Consider the following 6,007-nt stretch of genomic DNA (forward strand, 5'->3'; position numbering starts at 1 on the left):
CAGACAGGTAGAAAGATTCAGGTCTTGAGGTCAGACAATGATGGTGGGTTTTCTGACCTTTGTGCACATGAGGGCATTAGGAGAGATTTCATAATTCCTTACAACCCCCAGCAGAATGGGGTGTCTGAAAGGAAGAACAGAGCTATTGTTGGGGCTACTAGAGTGATAATTCATGATCAGGGGTTGCCTTTATTTTTGTGGGCCGAGGCCTGCAACACTGTTGTTTATTTTCAGAACAGGAGTCCTCAGAGTATTGGGGAATATGACTCGGAGGAGGCTTTCACTAGGGAGAAGCCTCATGTGGGACATATACGTATCTTTGGATGTCTCACATATTCTTATATCCCCAAGGAGCAAAGGACGAAGCTAGAACCCATGGCAGAGAAGGGTATCTTTATGGGTTACAATGAAACTTCGAAAGCCTATCGGATCTTCATTCCTTCTAAACAGAGTGGTGATTGGGGGGATGTGAAGTTTGAGGAGGAGAGGGCCTATCGTAGATCATGGGAGTACGATGAGAGAGAGTCACATACTTCTTCTCAACAAGGAGGTCAAGTACAAAGCACGGGACCTTAGGGTTCTGAATCGACTAGTACAGGAGGTACTTTAGTGTCAGTGACATCTGGGGCACCAGTGGCGAGTACACCGAGCACTTCTTTAGGGAATTATTTGGTACAAAGTACACCAAGCACTTCTTTAGGGAGTCCTCTAGCACAAGTGCCAGTACAGATTCTTCGAGAACGTGCTAGTACAGGCACACTACAGTCAGTTTGCAGACCTTCAGGTTCACCAGACTGGGGGGCAAAGGATGAGGTTCCCTATGGGGAAGCTTCTTCAGGGAAGAGGAGGCCCAAGTGGCTTCAAGACACCTCAAAGGAAGCGGACTCTGTTGGTCCTCCGAAGAGGGTGAACAGGGAGAGTGTGCCACCTGAATAGTTTTGCAGTTATGTAGCCAAGGCTACCAGCATTGTTGACTCTCAGCCTATTAGCTATGAGGAGGTTGCCAGCCAGGAGGTATGGAGAGAGGCTATGGTGGAGAAGTATGCCTCTATCATTAAGAACAATGTCTAGGAAGTGGTGCCTAGGCTTGAGGGCAAGTCAGTTGTGACTTCCAGGTGGCTCTACATGATCAAGCATGCTACGGATGGCAGCATTGAGAAGTTCAAGGCGAGGTTTGTGGCTAGAGGGTTCTCACAGATAGAGGGAGTTGACTATAATGAGACCTTCGCTCTCGTAGCTTAGTACACTTCTATTTAGTCCCTTATTTCTATTGTTACAGAAATGGGTTGGCAGATCCATCAGATAGATGTGAAGACTGCATTTCTGAACGAAGTTATAGAGGAGGAAGTGTATGTTGAGCAGCCACAGGGCTTTGAGGTACTTGGGCGGGAGATCCATGTATGTCGATTGAGGAGAGCACTCTACGGACTTAAGCAAGCTCTGAGAGCTTGGTATTCGAGGATTGATACTTACTTGCAACAGATGGGTTTCACGAAGAGTGATGCAAATCCCAACCTATGCTACATTGTTGTAGGGAATGATCTGCTCATTTGTGTATTATATATTGATGACTTGTTCATTACTGGGGCAGAGAAACTGATTAGTGGTTGCAAGGAGGATCTTGCTATGGAGTTCGAGATGGACATTGGGCTCATGTATTACTTTTTGGGGCTTGAGGTGTGGCAGCTGGAGGGGCATATCTTTTTGGGGCTGGGGCAGTATGTTGTGGATGTGTTGAGCAAATTTCACATGGCAAACTGTAGACCCATGTCTACACCTATGATCACCAACTGGAAGAAGCTTCATGCTTCAGATTCTAGTTTGGTGGATCCCACATTATATAGGCAGCTTATTGGGTCCTTGATGTATCTGGTCAACACTAGGCCAGATATATGTTTTGCAGTGAACACACTTAGCCAGTTCATGGTTGAGCCCAAGAGGGTGCACTGGGTAGTTGCAAAGCACATCCTTCGCTACATGTAGGGGACTGTTGATTATGGTTTGGACTAATGGGCGAGGAGATGGAGTGAAGTTGGCAGGCTACACAGATTCAGATTGGGCAGGTTGTGCTTATGACAGGAAAAGCACTTCAGGGAGTTGCTTCGGATTGGGTTCCGCAGTTCTGTCATGCTTCAGTCGAAAGCAAAAGTCAGTTGCTTTGAACTCTTCTGAGGCTGAGTACATGGCTGCTAGCCAGGCTAATTGTGATGCCATTTGGCTTTGCAAGTTGTTGTATGGCCTATTTGATCAAGAGTTGAGATCGACAGTTATTCACAGTGACAATCAGAGTTGCATTAAACTCACGGAGAATCCATTGTTTCATGACAGGTCAAAACACATTGACATCAAATATCAATTCATCAGGGACTATGTTCAGAAGGGGGCAATCACGCTGGAGTATATATCAACAGATGAGCAGGTGGTCGATGTTCTCACCAAGCCCTTACCAAGGGGCAAGCATGTCTATTTTAGGGACAAAATGGGTGTGGTGAAAAACACTTTCCTCGATAAAAGGGAGTGTTGATTTTTAATATACCTTGGACAAGTGGTTTCCCATGGGTTAGTCTCTACCTAAAGAAAATTGTCCAAAATAATTATTTTCTTAAGTGTGACTTTATAAGGTGAAAATGACTTTATAAATGGTAAAGTCAATGTTAAATTATAAAGTGAAAAGCGACTTTAGACATAAAGTACAATGTGGATACTTTAATTAATGGGTGAGTTAAAAAATAGAAAATGAGAATTAAATGCACATTTATTATCATCCCTTGATCTAAATGAATCTGAACCATTAGATCTTAAGATTGCCCAAAAGTCATTTAAGGAAACAAAAGGGAGAAAAGAAAAGAGACACTGCATTCATTCTTCATGAGCAGATTGGAGAAAGGACGCTGAGAGTTGGAGAAATTTGTTGCAGCGAGATAGAGTGATTTCTGAGCAAAACTGGGCATGGAAATCAAGGCATGGAAAACATAAGGTACAGTACAAACAGCAACGAATGTTGTGAGTTGCACATCGTTCAAGAGAAGTTTTTGAAAAAAAATTGAAAAAAAAATGTATACAGTCCGTATAGTGGTACGGAAATCCATACAATATGTGTGGGGTCCGTACAGTGGTATCCGTATAGTACATATTTTCAGCTTCAAATGGGCACAGAAATCAAAGCAAAGTGAGATAAGTTGTATTTTGTTGTTTTATTTTGTCTGCAAATGTATTTTTCCTGAACTTGAAAGATAAATAAATTTGAAGAGTTCTCTAACAGGTTTTCAAGATTGAAGGGGTTTTGCCTGGCTCTAAGTTGACCAAAATCTGTATATTTTTATGTGCGTCGCTGGTCTGGTTATGTCCATATTTATTTTCAGCTTGTGTTGACAATCCCATGTGTTTTAATCTGAAATTTTCATTTCCAAAATTCTATATGTTAAATGTATGTTTATGGGAAAACACAATTAACTGAATGGGAGTGATAAGGTGAAACTAAAACCAGGTTGGGATTGCAGGAAACTTTTTTTTGTCATCAAATTTCAACAGGGTCTCTACATCTCATACCCTCCACTGAGTCCAACAACTTTGATAAAGAAGCCAAAGGATAAGACTTCCAAGGTCCGGAGGTGAATTCAAAGATAAAGGCGGCAGAAACTTATGAATTTATGATAAATATATTGAATTCACTGAAGCTTTTATTGCAATGTCCATGAGGGGGCAGAGAGGCTTAGATCCAAAGAAAAATTCCAAGATACGATAAGAAGGCCAGATAACTAATGTGGGACATAGAAGTTCTGGACTGCTCGTTTGGATTTGGCCTTCTCTCCATGCGCTGGTGTCCCAGCCCATTTGGATTGGCTCTCCATAATTTATCTTCAACGCACATCATCCTTGAGTCTCTCTTGGTCATTGGCCTACTCAGAACGCTGACTCCCGGTTGTTTCCTAATCTACCAACAATCAGGCCAAAAATCAGGCTGACAGTGAGAGTCTGACATAAAGCACAAAGTTATACATCAGCTATGAAATCTAAAAGGTTGAATTATAAGGCCACTCCATGACCCACCATAAGAAAGGGGCAATTTTCAAATTCATGAATCGTGGCATATCAGATCAATCAATTGGGAATGTTCTCGACGTGAGATTTCCCTCGCCACCACACTTACTACGATCATGCCCCATTCAATGCAAGTTGGAAGGAGAGGAATGTTAGCTTTTTCACACGGAAGATACCAAACAATAAATTCAGTTTTTGCTATCCAAGCTCAAGGTATGGAAAACAAATGAATGTCAGTGGCCAGAGCCTTTGGCAAGGTTCGAAATAGAGACAGCCAGCAATAAAACTCAAGCAAATTGGAGAACAGAGTGATGTGGAAGGATATTGGCCCCAGTTTAGAAGCAATCAAAGAGACTGACCGGAGAGGGGGATGCAATCAAAATTTGGCATATGTGGGAGAAGATGCATCAAGTAATACTGGTTCTTCAAAGCTTGGACCTTGCCCTAACACTCGAGCAAATTGGAGAACATAGTGACGTGGGGGGATGTTGGCCCGAGGTTAGAAGCAATCAGACAGACTGACTGGACAGGAGGAGGGTGCAATCAAAGATAGCCTCAAGATGATGCGGGAGAAGATGCATCCAGTATTAAGTAATACCGGTTCTGCAAAATTTGGACCAGAAACTAGAGCTTCTTGCAAAACTCGTAAAAGAAAATATCAAGAATAAAAATAAGACATTGTTCAACATAGAAGCTAGGGGAAACAATGAAACTAAGCAAATCAATAGCAAACAACACCAGATATCTACAAATCATTTCATTGATGAATATAGTATCTGTCAAATTCAAGGCCACCTCACAAATATGAAAAATGTTTTCCAGCAATGACAAATCAACTCTGTAAGACACATCATAGTGCAGGCTCTCAGCTTCCTGTCTAGAGAAAAGTGCAGGAAGAAAGCAAGACTCCCAATTCCCTCCCAGGGTTGCACAGCCAAGTCATAGATATATATATATATATATATATATATACCTCTTTTGTAATTGATAGTACATCAGGAGTATCTTCATCTACTTCCTCCTTTATTTCCACATCTATTTCTGATGGGGTTGTTAGGGATTCCTCTTCCCCCTCTCATTCTGCAGCTACTCATGATGTTGTGTAGCCCTTTATCGTACTGTTTCTAATATTATGCTTCTGGCTACTTTTCTCATTCATTAGTTACACATATTTTTACTTTTACTTTACCTATTAACATGTAGGAGCTGCATTAATTGTGCTTTTGAGTCCCATTGACCTACGTTGTTTGGTCAAATTATGGACATTAATAAAATTATCTCATTTTAGTTCGCCTTTGTTTTTCAGGTATGCTCAAGCATGATATCCAATCAGGCTGGTAATGGAAACTCTATGGTTTTTTGTATGAAGGTCATAGCCTTGTGGTCATCTTCTGAAAAGTATGATACGTAGTGATGTTAGTTGGGACCTACCAGCATCTGTTTTCGTTTGAAAACTGTTAAAGTGAATGGGATGAACTGAAAAAAACCCCGTGAAGGAGATTATACATAAATTAAAATATTTTCAACTCGAAAAGCAGCATTTAAGAAAGGTATTCTGGATCGTTGATAATGACTGTGTATCCATAACAGATGTGATATAATCATTCTTAAAGAGTAAAGCCAGAATAATAATAATAAATAATAATCTAATTTTAAGGTCACAGCCAAGCCAAACACCAGATTGGAATACGAGACTCCTTCTTTGTGGGACAAGGGATCTGCCTCCACAGAGCAAAGTCTACGAAGATGTACATATTCTTCCCCTTCCCCCTCCCTCTGGATTTGAACCTGTGATCTCTTAGGAGACAACACATGCTCTTAACCATTAGACCCAGCGAAAAAATGTGGTCTTGGTGAAAGATCTCTATTTTGACTGCAATTGTTGTCAACTAAATGGAAAACTAATAAAAAGAAAGCTTTTCATTGATTGAAATGCACATGGGTTCATTATACTCAGGAAAAATTA

This window comes from Pinus tabuliformis, chromosome X (assembly GCF_031772625.1).
Source record: "Pinus tabuliformis cultivar Carrire ecotype Pingquan chromosome X, CPIR1, whole genome shotgun sequence".
Classification (NCBI taxonomy): Eukaryota; Viridiplantae; Streptophyta; class Pinopsida; order Pinales; family Pinaceae; genus Pinus; species Pinus tabuliformis.